This window comes from Temnothorax americanus, unplaced genomic scaffold, assembly GCF_048541705.1.
Source record: "Temnothorax americanus isolate GAGA-0224 unplaced genomic scaffold, ASM4854170v1 Scaffold8, whole genome shotgun sequence".
NCBI lineage: Eukaryota > Metazoa > Arthropoda > Insecta > Hymenoptera > Formicidae > Temnothorax > Temnothorax americanus.
In genome coordinates this window covers 3,454,756-3,472,867 of record NW_027509802.1, presented here as the reverse complement: position 1 = coordinate 3,472,867, position 18,112 = coordinate 3,454,756, and the positions used below count along the sequence as shown (strand labels likewise).

General features: G+C 42.4%; 1 long non-coding RNA gene across 1 annotated transcript in view; it reads left to right on the top strand.

Annotated features, from left to right (window-relative positions):
- The first annotated feature begins 978 nt into the window (after positions 1-978).
- LOC143907078 (uncharacterized) overlaps positions 979-18,112 on the top strand; it is a 104,743-nt gene continuing 87,609 nt past the window's right edge. Inside the window, exon 1 of the long non-coding RNA XR_013259712.1 lies at positions 979-1,358. This is a non-coding gene — a long non-coding RNA (uncharacterized LOC143907078). The remainder of the gene's footprint in view (positions 1,359-18,112) is intronic.

The window sequence follows — 18,112 nt, the reverse complement described above, 5'->3', positions numbered from 1 at the left end:
GACGGGGGGAACAGTCCGATTTACGTTCATTTCCGTCAATGCGAATTAATTTTAGGGGCCTATTCTGTTACCGATACCGTTTACGTGCTTTGAGCAGCTCTTTTCCATGGTATATTATATCTGCACAAAGTACGTAATGATGTCGTTAACGTTTACAGAATAGGCCCCTTATAATCTTGATTTAGCTTACTCTTCTCATCTTTTCTTAATTCTAAGAGTTTGAAGATGATAAAAAGTAAGTTTAATCAAAAGATTAACCCTTAAATGACCAGTGGGGTCCAGCGGACTCCAGACCCTTTAGAATGAAATGTTTTCAAATGTTCTCGCCAAAAATGGAGCTCATGCTTCCCGTGCGATGATAGTTGAGTACGTGACCTACCCGTTTGTACACTTAGCGGTACTCAGTTTACTTAATTTTTTATACTATGTTGAACGTGAAATTTTAACAATATTAGCATTTTACACTTTTCTCTAGACCTTGAACAACGTTGAAAAAAATTGTCATAACTAAACATCAAAAAATCACGGAGTAAGGAGACATTTTTCACGCCGGAGTTTTTTAGACCCCTCTCAGTGAACTTACGAGATTCTTGAGAGGTGTGGCATTTAAGGGTCAAAGTCAATTTATATCGGCAGAAACGGATATTAATCAAGCGATATTTCGCTGTAATCAATAATCTAAACAATATTGATATATTTCCTTCGGTGTGTAGCGAATCACGCGTCGTTAAAACCTTGCGTCCGTATACGACGCGCTAGAAATCGCTCTGAGATTGGCCAATCACCTTTAAACAATTCGGCAATTGACCAATGCGATTGGTTAATCCTTTCTCCGTCCGAGATCTCAGGGCGATTTCTAGCATCGTGGACACGGGGCTTAAGAATATTTTCCCGCGTCGTCTCGCGCGGTCCGCGGTCTCGCGACGTGATTGGATCTTGCGACTGATCGACGCTCAGTTCACGTCGGTTCACGTCGAACGTTGCCGCTCGTCGCCAGTGCGGTCGCGATCGCTCCGCGTTCTCGCGTCTTTTTACCCGTTTCGAGTGAATTTCGCGAACGAACGAATACCGGGAGCGACGGATCTTGCGACGGGCGTTCGCCAGGAAGCGTCGGTCGACCCGCTCGATCGACGCGTCCTCGATATTCGCGATCGAGGTCCGTCGCCTCCGCGTTTCGTCGACCGCCCACCGGCCGAATGGAACATTCCACTCGCATACGCGCGACATCGCGATTGTCCGTTCGCCGTTGGCGAGTATCGCGAGAGTGCCGTGGAAAGACTTCGGTGCCTATGTGGAAACTGGAAACGGAGCATCGAGAGGAAACGTCGAGGGACACCGGCCGTCACCGATCGATCGAGGTAATCATCTCCGGCTTGCCTGCGGTACGAACTTTCGGCATAATTGCCGGTGCCCGTGCGTCCGCCATGTTTACCGACGCCGCGGCGTCGCTGGAGCCCGGAGCGTCACGTATAGTATACCTAACAAGCCCGGGAGTGCCGAATGAATCTACGGGCGCGTTAGTGCGATTTCCTTCGAGTGCTCTGCTCCGAAAGCCATAGAATCGCGATTAAACGCGGTTTATGATCGCGATCGATAAACGTTTCCCGTCGGGAGATTTCGCTGGATTTTGCTTTCTGAGTACTTAAGCGCCTCTCGTATCGTCCGCGAGCGAATCCTCGCAACCATTTTAGTGTATCGATCATCAGATCGCACGTGATTTTCCGAGATTTGCAGTCGATGTTGATTACTGGCCGTCGGATCGATATTTGTCGAAGCGACGGGCGTGTCACGTCCTGCGTTGTTTTTTCGTGTTTTATTTATAAACATTATTCCGCGTTATGCAATTTGCAATATGCAATTCCGCGAGTGTTATTTACCAGTGCATCGAGGAAGACCGTGGAAGGACGAGAAGGATCCAGGAACGAGAAAGATCGAGGATAAGGAATCGCCGATGCGCTGACGACGAGAAAAAGGGTAAGTGTGAGATATATTTTTCTCTTTGTATATAAATATTTTATTTCGAAAATAAAAAAATGCAAAAATTACTTGGAAAGTAATTTTTCGCGAATGAAAGTAAAATAAAGATTCTCGCGACAGTGCCTTTTACATTTTATCACGCTAACTGTCGCATTGTTGTATTCGTATTCGCTCGTACACACGGGTATTGATTTATCCGTTTCGGTTACCGTAACATATTCAAGTACTCACGTAATCGCGTTTATTTGCGCGACACGGCTAAACGCAAAACCGCTATAAACGCCATGCGTGATGTATTGATTCGTATACTAATGTTTTTAGTGACGCAATATGCGTGTATATACGCGTGCATCATATACACAACGTAACGTTTGCATCTTTAGCGCAATTATCTGCTCGTCCTAAATCGAATGCCAGAGTTTTCCTTAACTTTTTATTTCCTTTATTGCAGAGAGAAAGTTTAATTTTTAGAAACGTTTGTTTGGTAAACGCAAATTTTCAATACATGGTACAAAAGTAGCGCAATCGTTAAATGCGACGCGTTATTTCTCTCTCTCCCTCTCTCTCTTTCTCTCTACTTTCGTTGCTTCTATTTTTAATTAATTCTTTGAATTTTCCGCCAACCCAAGGTAATCTTTCTAACGGCGTGATCGAAACGCGACGCGCTTATAAGAATACAGATCGTTAAGGAATAATTAAAAATTTAATTGAAAATGGAGGTTTAACGAATTTCTATGCTTGACCATTTTTCTTATTTTTCATCGATGCATTCTTTTTTGATGTTTAATATTACACAATTCGGATAAATTTGTGTGATCTCTAACACGTGTATTAACTTGAATTTTTTATAATAATAATTTCTGCTAATCGAATATATATAGATGTATGCTATTTTAAACAAAATTATTAGACACATCTCTTATTTATAGTATTAAGAGTGGATTATTTCACTCTTGGTTCATATTATCGTGCACGTTTATCATTTACATTTTGCATACGTCTCATTTAACAATATCTATCGAATATTGCGGTTTTATTGCACCTGTTTGTCGGAAGTTTAACGACGTTTGCTGACGTGTTCTCCGCGTACACACGTGCTCTCTTTCGTCGCACATGCCGCCAGTCAACATCCGTCAGAGATGACGATGTTGACAGGCGTCGGGTCTGAATTTAGCTTAACGCTACGCTTCCTGGGTTTTGCCTCGTGACATCTTGCCCGTCAAAATACACACTTCTGGGTGAGACTCTGTGAGATTCTGTGTAAGGCGAGCGTTACCGTTCGCGCTTTGTCCTTTCGACGATTACCATCGCAAACCACAGTAGCACCGTCTCGCCTTTTAGGTTTTACGGCTGACACATTCGTTGTCTACCGGAAGTTTGTATTTCGACGGTTTACGAGCATCCGCACGAAGCAACGTTATATAAACGAAGCCCCACGTACCGATCGCTCCATTGTTAGCTCCTTTCTCGTCGTAATGCAGTCTTTATCTTCTGTGCTCTTTACGCCAAAATAAACACGTAAAGTTCAACAATTAGTAACTTTGTGGAGTTTTCTAATTAGCATCAGAGAAATACGGTGTTAAAATATTTGGAGCGAGTTGGAACATCTATTACTTTATACATTATTTGTGATATATATAAAGAGAAATTGATTCCAAACTCCGACGAAGCATTGAGATATAAACTCTTTTAGAATTGCGCACGTAGTCCTTGCGAAGATAACTGCGCGAAAACGCGCGATTTCGCTTGTTGAACGAGACATGGTGAAAAGAAAGATTAATAAAAGATTTATCGATGACGTGTTATTTTGTTCATGTCTCTCGTAACAAATTCGTAGCATTCGTAGCATTCGTAGCGTTACGACGGTGTGTTCTATATTGGCATTCGGGAGTGTCGATCTTGCTACGTACGCGTTGTCTTCCCTCGAGAAATTTCGTGATCTACGGTGGCGCGAGTTGTTGCTCGTCGGGAATAACGGCAGAGTAGAAAGACGAATGGCCGTGTACGCGTTGCCATTATATCGCCCAGATCCTCTGCGTAAGGTCCGGGATTTTTTAAATTTCCCAGGGGATTAGGAGGTGGGTGGAATCGCCCTTCCTTCCGGTATTGCTCCCGATTGAAGCATTGCTCCGGCTATTGGATATAACGCCGCGCTTGTGCGTGTCCGGAGCGACCGCCGCTATACCATTCGGATATCACTGACTTTCAACTACGGGAGGAACGTAAAACGAGCTCTAACGCGCGCGGCAATAAAGTAGCGGGTCGGCCTGTTTTATGTTTAGCCTTACTTACGGGTATGTAAAAGCGCGTCGAGAGAGAGAGAGAGGGATCCTCCACTCGCTCGAGAAGAGCGTGGCTCCGCTGTCGACCCACTGTCGCTTTCACAAACACGCGCATGGATTTACTTGGCGTGAAACAGCGACGAGAAAGCGAGAGACAGTTCTTGACATTTTATGGAGTGCTCGAGGTGGTAGCTTCTCGCCAAGTTGGCACTTCATTTTCATAAAATATGGGATGCCAGCTATTTTCATGCTTCTTTCGATAGTTCTCGGCGATCCTTCCATAGCTCAAATTGATATGTTTTAACAATACTTCTGACATCTATTTTGAACGAATGTTTAACCTCGCTGCTATCAGTTTGTTACCGTTGCATACGAGAAAGTTATTTTTGTATCACATAAAAAAGTAAACATCAGATAAGAAGTCCAAACTGCGAATCCTGTTACATTATTTTAGACGTTTAGACCGTCGTTTAATAATCGAACAAATAGAAACGAACGGAAAAGAATGTATTATTATTTGTCTCCTGACATAGATTTCGAGTGACAATTAAAATATCGATTGTGCGCAGGTAGAACGTTATTGAAGCTGGCTCTATTATTGTCGCTGCGCGATTCGAACATTGAATTACATTGCAAAATTGATAATAATCCATCTAACATTTATGAATCATACGCAAATTTAAGCGTACTTCATTATTAAGGTGTTTAACGTGCTCGGAATTGGGTAATCGGATTAACAAAGATTAAAGCGGTCATGCATTCAACGAGATAACACTTATCGTACTTATCGCATATTAGTCAAAGCATCGTTTAGAACGTATAGAGTAAAATTGTTTAAACTATGCAAATATTTCGAGTTGAGGTCATCTTTATTCCCTAAATTAAATAATCGAATCGAAGAAACCAACTGTCAGGAATATCTGAATATCCGAATATATTCAGATATTTTCTTTTATTACGCTATTTTGCTCCGTTCTTTCCGCCATTTGTGCCGATGCTCAACTTCGTTTCTATTCGCAACGGTGGTTCTCGCGTAAGTATTGCAAGCCACGAGACATCCAGGTACATTCAAAGAGTTGATAAGAACCGTCGGGCCGGAACGTAAATACACCGGGAATGTCGGCGATAACGCGAACAACGAGACAATTTTTCCCGCGCGCTCCAACGACCAGGCCCGACCGTAATTCGTTTACGCTTAATTCCTCATTGAGCAGGACGAACGTGTTGTTTCGTCGCACCCTCTCAGGCAGCAGGAACACTCCACGTTTCGCGTTCTTCCCGCCTTACTGCACGCGTTTAGAACGGCACCGTGAGCCACGGTACATTTTACGGCTGGCTAGTCAGTAATGCGGTAATTAACATTTCTTTCGTGCACTCTTTCGTTTTCGCCGCCGCTCTAACCAGCTGTGCTCCCTCGCGTGCGGCTGGTTGTCCGTAAACAGGTACACGCTCACGTGTATGCTCGGAAATACGTATATAAAGTAGTCGTATACTCATATGCGTGCGTCGCGGCGCGGCTCAATTTTCATCCCTGTCGACCGATGGAGACCCCCCTCGGACAATGTACCTCCGTCTCTTCCGCCACGTTTAAAAAATAATTACCTACTACCTACTCTGACAGGTCGGTCCATTTCCACACGGGGGTTCCTCGTCATATAATTTTTCGCGTCTAATAACGCAGCGCATTCACAAAAACGGCCTCCGATTAACGTGTTACTTAGTGCCTAGTCGTATTCAGCTTCCCAGCCCAGCCCTCCTACAGCTCTAAAATCGAATTGTATTTATTTCAATCCCTTTAAATATTGAGCACGATATCCAGCCTATTCAGACTTATAATGTATTGGAAGAATAACGCAGAGATTACACCAGAAAATCTTGAACTCTCTTTAAAAATTTGCTTCTTCAAGTTCATACTTTACATTTGTTCCGTACTCAAAATTATAGACATGTACACCTAACTATTCAGCTACTTCGCACCAAGAAAATATATTTCACTTATGTTTTATATACGCGATATCAAACAGAGGCTATAGAAGTCATTAATCGCATCGCTTTTTAAAATCGCGGATTTTAATTTCTGCATATAGCGTTTGTGCATTCGGCCGCTTTGATAAACAATTTTAAAATCCATTCGGCGCGTCGTAAAATCGATTGCCGGCGAATCGGGAATCGCACACATATACGTCGACGCACGGGATATTAAAAAAATCGTTTACGCTACGCGGGAGTTTATTTCAATATCAACGAATCGACGGGGGCTCTCTCCGTCGCTCGATATGAGACACAACGACATGGTGCGATTACAATTCGCTTCACATTACTTCAAAATACACATTACGCTTCGCTTATTGCGTCAAATATTAATTTTGTTTGGACAGTTTTAGTCCGTGACGTGATGCACTGTAAAACGAAATTTTATTGCGCGCATTTTGCGCCCGTTCGCATAACGTAAAATTTATATTCCTCGCTTGCCTCGTTGTGATAGCGACGATAATGCGTTCACTCAGTGATTAAGCCATTCGTCACGAAATTACATTATCGAAATATATGATATTATCGGCAGTGCTACTGTGGTACTGTGTCATACCTGATATTTTTAGCAATTTACTTTCAAAAGTGTTGGAGAAAGGGAAAAAGTAATTATATAAATATCATATATTAAATGAGACAATTTATTCGTCATATTTTATATGTTTTTAAACACCGAAAAGATTTCCGAAAAATCTATAAAAGTGTTCGTCCGCATTAAACATTATTACATTTTCAAGAAAGACCGAATTCTTATTAAAGCACTGAATTTGTTGGATCGTTAAACGATTATTTATTTCAGCTATTCAATGCTTGTTATTTATAACATTATTTTACAAGATATTTGACGATCTACTTACAGAGACGTTTAATATTTAAACTTATAGACTTAACTTTCAAGAATAAAAGCAGACAACAAGACTTAATTTTTTTTAAGTTATTTTAAATAAATTTTTTACTTAACGGAAATTTTTTCACTTTATATTAGAATTAAAAAGTTTTGACAAGTAATGGTTTTTCTTCGAACTTTAGCTGTAGAAAAAATTGATTTTAATTTCATCAAAGATTAATAACTTTTCTTATGATCAACTTTTTTGAGAATTTAAGTAAAAAACTATAAAGAGCTGTATGAATTGAATATGATAAATGGTACACACATATATATATATACATATATATATATATATATATATATATATATATATATATATATATATATAAATTCTCTGTAATATTAAATAAAAAAAATGTATTGCTTTACAAAAAGAAAAAATAAAGCAAACAGTTTTTAATATATTTTTAAGATGTAGGCAAAAATCCTATATATCCTCGATATTATATAGACATGATAAACCGTCTGGATTAATCGATAGAAATTTACGAATTCAACCACGATATGTATGTTCGCGGTTGTATTGGCGACTGCCTTCGTTTCCAATATACTTGGCCATTCTCCGCATCGCACTGTTTTTTTTTTCTTTTTGTATTGGCATATTTTTATTGCTCGCGCCATCCATGGGCATCGGGAATTGAGACGCGATAGAAACGAAAGCACTTTGCATTCGTTGCCGTTGCCGTTGCCGCGCTTCGTGCACATAAAAAGCGTGTTCGATCGCCAATCGAGTCTCTGGTCTGGAAAGGAGAAGTCTCGTAAAGGCACGGCAATAAAAAAAAAAGAATCGCTCGTTCGCGTCCCGAAGGTGAGACTGGAAACTGGCTGCTGATGAAAAAGGGTTCCCGATGCGTTTGCGTTTTCTTTCGCCGACCTATCTTCGAACTCGTTTTTTTTCCTCCTAATATAGCGAAGCCAACTTACTCACTCTCATATACGTGAGTGGTCTTAGGACGACGACTGTTTTCGTCCGCAGTTTATTTCCACGTGTATGCTGTATTAAACGCACGAAGCAGCGAATTCCGGCAGATCTTGTCGCGAGTTCTCGTAACGATTATGGCCCTCCGACCGTGGTACCGACCCGTGCTTTACTTACGGCACGAATTTGCTCCGCGCGTATTCGCTGCGTGCGCGGCATGCACGTACGATACTGTACGTATTGGCCGGCTGTATGCTCACGTACGAGTCACCATGCCGTGCGAAGGGGTATCGCGTATTCTAGACGCGCGGTGTAATGCACTTTCGCGATGCGGCGGCTGTTTCCCGCGCGGCAATGCACTCGACAAACAGCGGCATCCGAGGCTTTCATGTCTGCGTCCCTGGAAACGTGCGATTGCAAAGAAATGCGAATGTCGCGTCGTATACACCACCGCCATGTTACGATCTAACTACTAGCACGATTACTTCTTCGAAAGCAATGAGAATTTGCAGGAGCGTGGAAGCTCCTCCTTCGCTTAGCTATCGAAATCGCGACTGACTACTTAAAGTGAATTAAAAATTTTGATATTTCTTAATTCTCAAATACAAATTTTCCACGAATTAAAAACTTTTTACGTTTAATTGTTAGAACTCTTTTTGAAACGTATCAAGGATTCTCATTCTCTTTCTTTTCATAGATATCTTTGAGAAAGTGTGAAAGCTCATATAAATATTATGTGAATATACTGAATTATATTGAAATTCTGAAAATGGAGTGCTAATTTTGCTGGGGTCATTAATTCGGATAATCTATTTACTACATCGTGGTGCGGCGGCGACCCTGGCAGTTAGAAATATCTCCTGATTCGCGACGTTCTGATAGATATGCACGAAATATCTTCCGTCGAATAACTTCGAACAACGTCGCCTCCCTTCTGCCCACGTTCTTCCCTTGACACTTCATTACCCTGAAATAATTAATTTCTATCTGGGAGTACACGAGATAACCGGCCGTTAAAGTCCGTGACATTCGTAATACGCTCAGTTAACGATATCCATATCGCACGACTAGATCCACCGCGTTTATACGTATTATAAGCTGACGTGAGATGTACAGATCCTCTCTAAATATTTAATTTACCAGTTTTACTCCCGCCAGATACTCTATTCGATGTCATTAAAAATAGATTGACATTATTCAATATTATCGTGCGTTTTTGATGAATTCAGAAAAGAGGATGGCAGAGTAAGAAGTAAAGGTAAGGAGAATGAGGGAGAGAGAAAAATGAATTTATTATTCTACATAAACGAAATATTTTAATAGATGATTTAGAATAGTTTATGTAATATTATATAAAAAGAGAATTAGGAAACACACCAGCTTTGTTCAGTATATCAACTGTTGACTATACTTTAACATCGACAAATACGGAATCATACGGAATCTGCACGTAACAAGCGCGAAATGGACACAGATGTTCAATGCTTTTCGCAATTTCGATCAATCTTGGATGTAATATCAGAATAAACACGGCAACAATAATCGATGCGTAATACCAAAGTTGAACTTAGTTGTTTGCTTCTTTTGTCGCAGAGAAAATTGAAAGAAAACGCGACTCCGTACTTAATGTCGATTAGCCGACTGTGATTTATCGATACACCGCGGCGCACGAAATTGCCGCAAGTTCAAGAAATTTAACGTACTTATCCCGTTCCGTGCGCGTGAATTGCAAGCAACGGCTATTGGATCCCTAGGTAGAAACGAATCGCTAACGACCGTCGCAGCCAATGTTGAAATATTCTGTATTGAGGTTCGATAAAAATTAGATTATAAGTCTTATACTGCTCACGGTAATCCACTCCCGACCGAACTCAGCCGCATAGCTTGCATTTTTTAATAAGACGTCTTATATTCGCGCGACGTTTAGATTTCGTTTATTCTCGAGTTTATTCTGTTGATGTTGACGTCAATCGTAAAATTTATTATGATTTTACAGCTCTATCACATACATTATTCCGAAAACTCGTAAAATCTCACATCATTATTTATCTAATTGTTGTGTTTCTTCGCGTCCAATCTCAAGAAGAATTGACGTTATTAAAAGTCCTGTCACTATCTAAAATATATTTTATAAGATATTCAATATCTTATATCTTCTTTTATATATATATATATATATATATATATATATATATATATATGTATATAAGATATAAGGGCGGCGGTGTGGTCTAGTGGTAGAGCGCCAGACTCGTAATCTGAGGAACCAGGTTCGAGTCCACTAGAGCCATGTAACATGGAAAAGTTTTTTTCCGAAAAACCGCGCCCCTCCGTGCAAGATGCGGAAAAAACTGGGCTCCGTCTTTCGGAAGAGACGTTAAACCGTTGGTCCAAAGGAGGAAACAGTAAGGTAGTGGATGAATTGGAGGTTAGGGTTGGGTACGTCCCATCAAAACGCCCTTTAAGGCCCCTTGGGGTATATAAAGTAAAATTCTTTATCCTTTTTTTTTTATATATAAGATATAAAAATAAAATAATAATAAAAAAAGATGTTTTAAGAAGATATATCGATATCTTCTTAAAACATCTTTTTTTATTTTGAATGTATCGTAGATTTAAGTCTTATTTTTCAGAATATAAAGTAAAAGCCTATAAAAATACCACAGGCAATTTCAAGTGGTCTAGTTCTGTTAAATTGTCACATATAGCGATACGTAAAAAGTACATGAGAAGTCTTTTTAGTGGATATACCGTGCACGTCGTGCAAAGTGTGAAATATTCGCGCAGAGCTTGACAAGATAATATTCAATTTACGTAACAATTTAGGTGCTTGATTCTGATAGATCATTCACCCCAAAACATGTGCTCCCGTCGTCCATCTGCTTGATGATCTCGCCTTGCGTGCTCAATAACCGCGAACGTCGCTTCTCATCGAAACACGCACTTCCTCGTCCTTACACAGGCCGAATGGATGAACGGAATGGACGGATACCCTGTAAATCGCGCGGTTCGCGCAACGTAGGAAGCTACTTAACCCCCCACCACTTCACGAACGTTTATTATCCGGCATAATGATATGGCACTTACGTGCGTGCGGCAGCTTGCGACCGCGATTCAGTCGCTTCAATAGACGCGAATCGGTCGGTTTAAGGAGCGGCGGGAGGGGAGGGGGATTCATGGAGTTCCAGGAGGAACAGAGACGGTGCCCCTTTTGTTCCTCGACGTCTTTGCGACTGGCGACATGTCAAACGGTCCCTCTCACTCTTTATTCTCAGAATATAAACAAAGAGCCGGGTACACAGAGAGCCAGAAGCAAGTATAATGTCCCCTCTGATCTACCATCCCTCCTCCCGCGATTTACGGCGTTCCTCGATCTACATGATCCATCGAGCGTCCTCTTCCTTCTCACAGAACTTCACTTTTCCTCTCTTGCTCCCATACTTTTCACCTTCTCGTCCTTTCTCACTTTCCGTCTTTCATTTCCTTCCTTCGCGCTGCCTCTTTTTCTTCGTCCCTTTCCCGCTCTTTGGGCAGCTTCTTTGCATTGTCAGAGAGCCTTCGGCGAGATCTTAATTCCTCTTTGCCAGCTCCATTCCGGGACTTCTCGAGCGTGAAATCGGCGCTGTGCCGCGCACCCGCGCCCAGCCTGCTTTTCTCATCGAGAAGCCCGCGACAATTCGTAAGAATAAGACCGTGTCCCATTATCGGATCAAGATATTATCATAATTGCCCGGAGCTTTGAGTAACGTCCGTGAGGGACTCTGGCCGAAGTCTTAAAATTAAAGCAAATACGAAATTAAGATTGCAAGATAACGATCGTCTTTCTTTGCGCATTTGTGATTACCTAAATCGCAAAAATATGTGAGACATAACGCCGAAATATATTATGAGAATGAGTAGAATGAGTGAATCTTATGAATAGGACGATACTTCGTGTCAATTTAAAGCAACTTCTTAACACAAATATCAAGATATTGATAATTTTAAATTTTTTAGTAATTAAATTAACTTTGGATGAATTAGATAGCATGATCTTAGAAGTTCATAAAACAAAAACTTTATTGGTTTGATAATCACCATTGGCTCCAATAGAATTTATAACGTCGAAAAATGCAAGCCCACGTTAATTTTGTACCTACTGAATTTCTGTGCAAAAATAAGATACTCATGCATAATACCTCTAGATTTTAGTTTCGTAAGAGTCTTAGCTTAAGAAGATTTTGAGGAAAAAAGGGATAGCAAGTAATAAAGATAACAGGTTTTTTGCGGTGCCATCGAGGAACATCGAATGAAATACGACAGCTAGAGAAGCTAGTATAGATGGAAGTCTAAAACATTTTTGCGGTGGCGTAGGGAACCAAGTCTCCCCTACTCGTGCACGTTCTCCTGTGGATATCCATGATTCTTGGCTTGGGATGAGGGAATTGCTAGCACGAACGTGCAGGAAGTTTAGCGTGATCTATTGGCTGAGTTTTCGTAGCGCGGAAGCGCCGTCGGAATTTAACGAGCCACTCAGAATGAATATTTTGTTCTCGCGGCGGACACGGGTAATGTATATCCGCGTTCGGCTTTCCTCGAATTTGTTGCCAGGTAATGAAATTGATCTCAATGATCCGCAACCGGCATCACGAGCGTATAAATAATCGAAAAGAGCGGACGTCCAATAAATCGTGCTGCCTGCGTGCCCCCCTGCCCCCCACGCGAGCGTTAAGCACCCGCCGGCGATTTCCGTGATGTAGAGCGACTCGCCTTCTAAAATCGAATGTCCCGTTTGCCGCGACATTCGTGTGATTCACCTCGGCACCTCGTCCGACGTTGAGCTCTTATATCATATTATATATGCCCGAGATGATTAAGTAACCTTGCCAGTGTGCACCGCGGATTATCGTGCACATCAAATTAAATTTTCATATCTCGGAAGTTACCGCGCGAGAGCGAGCCTTTATGAGTAATATCCCCGTGATTACGACCGTAATCGTAGGGGGGTGTCGAAATTGAGATATGTCTTAATTTGCACGCCCGAGTCATCGGATCATATGAATAGAATAATCCTCAAAGCACGGTACCAGTATAATCCTTATGAGTTCGCGGCGAACACCGCAAACGCGATCATCCCTCCCCTTCGTATCGTCCACATCGGACGTAAATATTTTGCGCATCAGCCTCGGCCTCGGCCTCGTGCAACGCCATCCCGGATTAACCGCACCCTTACCGAACCTGGCCGAAATTCGACCAGACTGAATTTAATTATTTACTTTTGGCCGCCGAGCGTAATGGCAGACGTCTGGTCTCGACGGCGCGGGTGATGCGATGCCAGACTGGAACCGTGGATCTTTGTTTAATGAATTACCCTTCTCGACGTGGCATTAGATTAAATCCGAAGCAAGTCGATGGACGTCGGGGTGGCTGGGGTAAATTGATACAAACGACACGCTGCCCACGCTCTTTTCCCATCTCTTCCACCGGGTTTCTCTCTCCTCGCCCCTTTTCCTTCGCCTGGCTCACCCTCCCTTATCCGACCACCTCCGGCTTACCGTGATTGGAGAAAAGCAAAGGTGTTCGAAGTTATTTCGCCGTCGTATCTCGCCGATCAAAATGCTGAGAGGTGCGGGAATTAATCTCGAAAGTACCTCTATTCCGTCAAACGTCACCTACTCCGACGCGTCTCTGATAAGTGTGCGTCTTGCAAATTGAAATTGAAGATCAGGAACCCGAGCTCTCGCCCTTTTTTCTCCCCCGAGACCGGTTAAATAAGGCGCGATAAATAAAATATCCGGATATAATGTGGGGAAACTAACGTGAACGGGCACAGCATATGTAAGTTTATACGTATCGTATACATCGTGAAACATATTTAATGAAATATAAATCTGATTTTTCTAAATTATTATTCAGATAATGGTAGTATTATATTTCCGTTTTTAAACATTCAGTGACGCATGGAATTTACAATATTATAATATTTATGTTATTACGTTATTTATTATAAAGCTTACGTTTATAATATATTCTATGTGCTATCTCGTTTCGCGATAATTGTACAATTATGCTATTATAACAAACTGTCGATAACTATTTGATTATTAAATCCAAATAATCCGATATAAATTGGATTGTTTGAATTTGGTAAAATGTCAAAATCAGATAATTTGATTTATAAAAATAAGGTATTATCAGAATTTATTTTCTGTTCATACTGGTACTCGTGTAAAAAGAGAAAGGGCATGTGATAGAAAAATGATGAGTAATCGAAATTCCCGCTTTTTTGTGGCGTAACGTTTCGTTCGATTAGAATTTGTCCAAACCACATAGGACGAATACTTTGCTTTGAGGTACTTTCTTTCCGTTTGCGAACGGTAGGTTTTATGAGATCGATTTATCACGCGCCAATGCATCCGGGAGTCTATCACGGCGGGTGGCAGCAGCGGTAGGGAAACTCGCGGAGCCCGGTTTTTTCGCCGATTCAAAATACCTAATATAAAGTTTTCGCGATTTACGCCGACCGACTTGTTTTTCAGCGCTGTTTATCGCGGAAAACTCCCCGGTCGAATGACGTGCATTTTTCCTGCATATTTTTTTTCTCCCCCCCTCCCCCCCGCGCCTCGTCCGGATCGCGCCGGCGAGCGCGGCGGGAATTGCAGCGTCGTTGCATCGACGTCGGCACTTATTTATTTGCTTCGCGGCTCGTTGGGTTTCGCCTATTTCGCCACGGCAGCTAGTAAATTAATTTTAGACAGCGGGACCAACAAATTTCTTCCGACAGCCAATGAGATGCGGCGAATTACTATGAAGAGGGACGGAGAGAGAGAGAGAAAGACGGAGAGAGCGAGAGCCCGGCGGGGGCCACCTAAGAGATTATCCTAAGAAAACTTTCACGGGAGTTCCTCGTATCCGGCGTTACCCGGGGTTAAACAATCTACAAAATTGAAATAATATGCAGATGTAATTTCGAGTAACTTTATATTGCCCGCCGCGCTGCCCCGGGTCATACCCCTTTCGAGAGTGTCCCAGGGCGGCGCAACTTCAGGAACGATACTCTCTCCATCTTTCCCCTCCCCCTCTCTCTCTCTTCCCCCTTTCTTCTCCAGGTCGCCGAGCAACTGCGACTGCGAATGCAACCAGCGTTACGACGGGGACAAATATTTTTTCAGCACCAGACCTCGGTTATTATATCCCGTCGTCTGGCGAATTAAATTCCCGGTTCCTTTCGATTGAGACGCCTTCGCAGATAAACAAGTTTACCTTCCGGCTGCCTTCGGGCGTGGCTTAAAAGAACGCAGTAAATAAGATATTGGCAAGAGAAATTGAAACGTTGAAATTTGAAGCACAACATAATTCCATAATATCCCGGACGTATTAAGATAAGTTCTGTAACAGGGACAAAATTGGGAAGTATTTGACAAATTTTCGTACGTTCGAATATTTGTGAAAATCCAAGACGAAAATAACCGACCGGAAAGTCGAATTGGAAATGGCTGAATGTTCCCGAATCCTCCATAGATCTGCCAATGTCATGAGACGTCCGGCGTGGGCGCGGTTTGCCGCTATCGACCATCGATCGACTGACCCGCGTGAATTTCAGATTGCCCCTTTTACTTTAGGGTTCATCGTCGCCCATAAATCTTGGTCGTTTCTTCACGCGAATAAAACGGGCGACGTTCGAAATGCAGCGGCGGGAATTATCGCGGCTCACCAGGCGACCGTCTTGCAGACAATTTCTTACTTTGAAGAGAATTCCATTGCGACACGGCGATGGCGACGGCGGCGACGGCGGCGATCGTTATCCGCGAGAATCGTACTTGCTGCGCGCCCTCTAGTTCACGTCTTGCGGATTCTCGCGGCTCGCAAACCGCTCTCACGGCCACGACGCCACCGCGAATTCTTGCTCGTGGCGTCTCCCGCGTGTAGACGAAATCGCGTAATAACGGAAAGAGAGAACGGCGCGCGTGTGTATATCCGCTGCTGAAAATGTCCGGTATGTGGGACTGTATATCGTGTACGGTCTACCGCGACTTCCAAAATGCCATGAATTACTCGGGCACGTGGCGCGGTAGTTACTAGGTAGGCACTCGGACCGCGAGTGAGAAGAAGTATATCGATCCGACGTCATCCATCATGGCTCAGTCTATTAAACCACCGTACCCTATTTTCCTTCTGACCCCTTTTTCGCAATCACTTTACTCGTCCTGCGTAAACCTTTCTCGCCCCTTCATTTTCCCCTTACGCGGCTCCGAAATGCGGAGAGCACTTCGGCGGCTTTGCTTCTCCGTCGCACTCGTTCTCTCTTATCCCATGTTGATGTATCTTTCTTCCGCTGCTGCTGTAGCTGTCGGTTTTATCCCTCCAACTCAACATCACACAAATTTCCTCTCTCTCTCTCTCTCTCTCTCTCTCTCTCTCTCGCTCTCTTCTTCTCTTCATCATGTCGTCTCCATCGCGTCCGACTTGCTCGGCTCCGAGGTTTTCGTCAGCAACGCCCAAACCAAGACAACTCTGACGGATGTGAGACGGCCCTGCTTGAGTTTACACCGAAGCTAATTACGATCCTCTCCCTCGAAGGGTACGAGGAAAGGGCGTCGTGCCTGCCTGCTTGCCTGCCTGCTTGCTTGCTTGCCTGCTTGCCTGCCTGCTCGCCTGTATAAGTCATTTCATGACGGAGACGAGGCCCGGACGCGCGGCACGCCAAGTGGCTCGTTCGCGTGCTAAGCGGAAATAAGATTTCGGTGTAACGCGATTTAACGCTGCTCCATGAATTTTCTCGTAAGCTTGCAACGTAAGGCTGTATTTGTAGCGCTCGGTATTTGTCGCGTCGCAGCGGCAGCTGACCCGCTTCTCTCGTCGTGGATAATATAATTTAAAGCGGCTTCCATTTTAAACGCGACTTGAGCGCATAGATTATGCCACCAGCGCTCGGGCTACGTGTTAAAGTCAATCCTAAATTTAAAGTGGTTTTAAGTTTTCCGTGAGATCCGCGCCGCATTTGGTCACGTCGTTCACACGTACCCGCGTGAATTCAATGACCGGTAATTGCGCTGGTTCCGAGCCGATGTCGAATAGGAGGTAGCACGTTGAAAAATCTGTGCCAGATGGGTATCTATCTTTCAGTATAATAAGTGTAGTAGCACTTGTTACTTGTGCGGCAAAATCTTTTTCATATAAGAGAAAAATGAGGATAGATTTTTAAGAGCGTGAGATATACATCCGAGAGAAACATAATTATTTATGAAGAAAGTTATTCGCAAATTGTTTTATACATGCATACTAGTATTTTAAATTCGTTTCGATAATTTTTGGATGATATAATATCTATTAATATCTGAAGTTAATAACTAAAATAATGAGAATTTATTTTTGTGTTCTTGTATTTATTTTATTTTTTATATTATAAATTGCATTGAAGTAAGTTAATATATAATAATACGTTTGCAATACGCACAAATTAGATTTTTGCTCTAAGAACTATTTTGTTTTTTGCTTGGTATTTTATTTAAAAAGTATTAATACATATATTAATATTTACAAAAGTAAAAAACAAGAATTTACACAGTCGAATAAATTTTGAGAAATACCACAGACGTTATCCATTGATGAAGCTTTGTATCATGTTAACCGTGTTTGGCGACAATAATTACGTACGGTATTGAATGTAATTAGATTACTGCTGCCTCAGTCAGTTGGAGTTACCTGCGTAATAGCAACGGCAGGCGAGAGAGCGCTGGACTTTATCTAACTTCCTCTCTGCGTTCTAAATTGACTGCTAAAGATTAACCCTTTAAGTCCGCCTAACTCTATTCATGTCGTGTTAGATGAACTTCCGAAAATCAATAATGCGCCCACCCCCCTCCTTTTCCCTCACTAGTTTTGCGAGATTGAGAGCAAAGTTCGACCCTCGCGCGACCAATTTACCTGCGCAATATTTTTGTCACTTATTGTACAAAGGTCGTTTACGTCGTTTATTAAGAATTCAACGTAGTTGTTTCCTGGATTAATCAGACGTATTGGTACTAATGATGA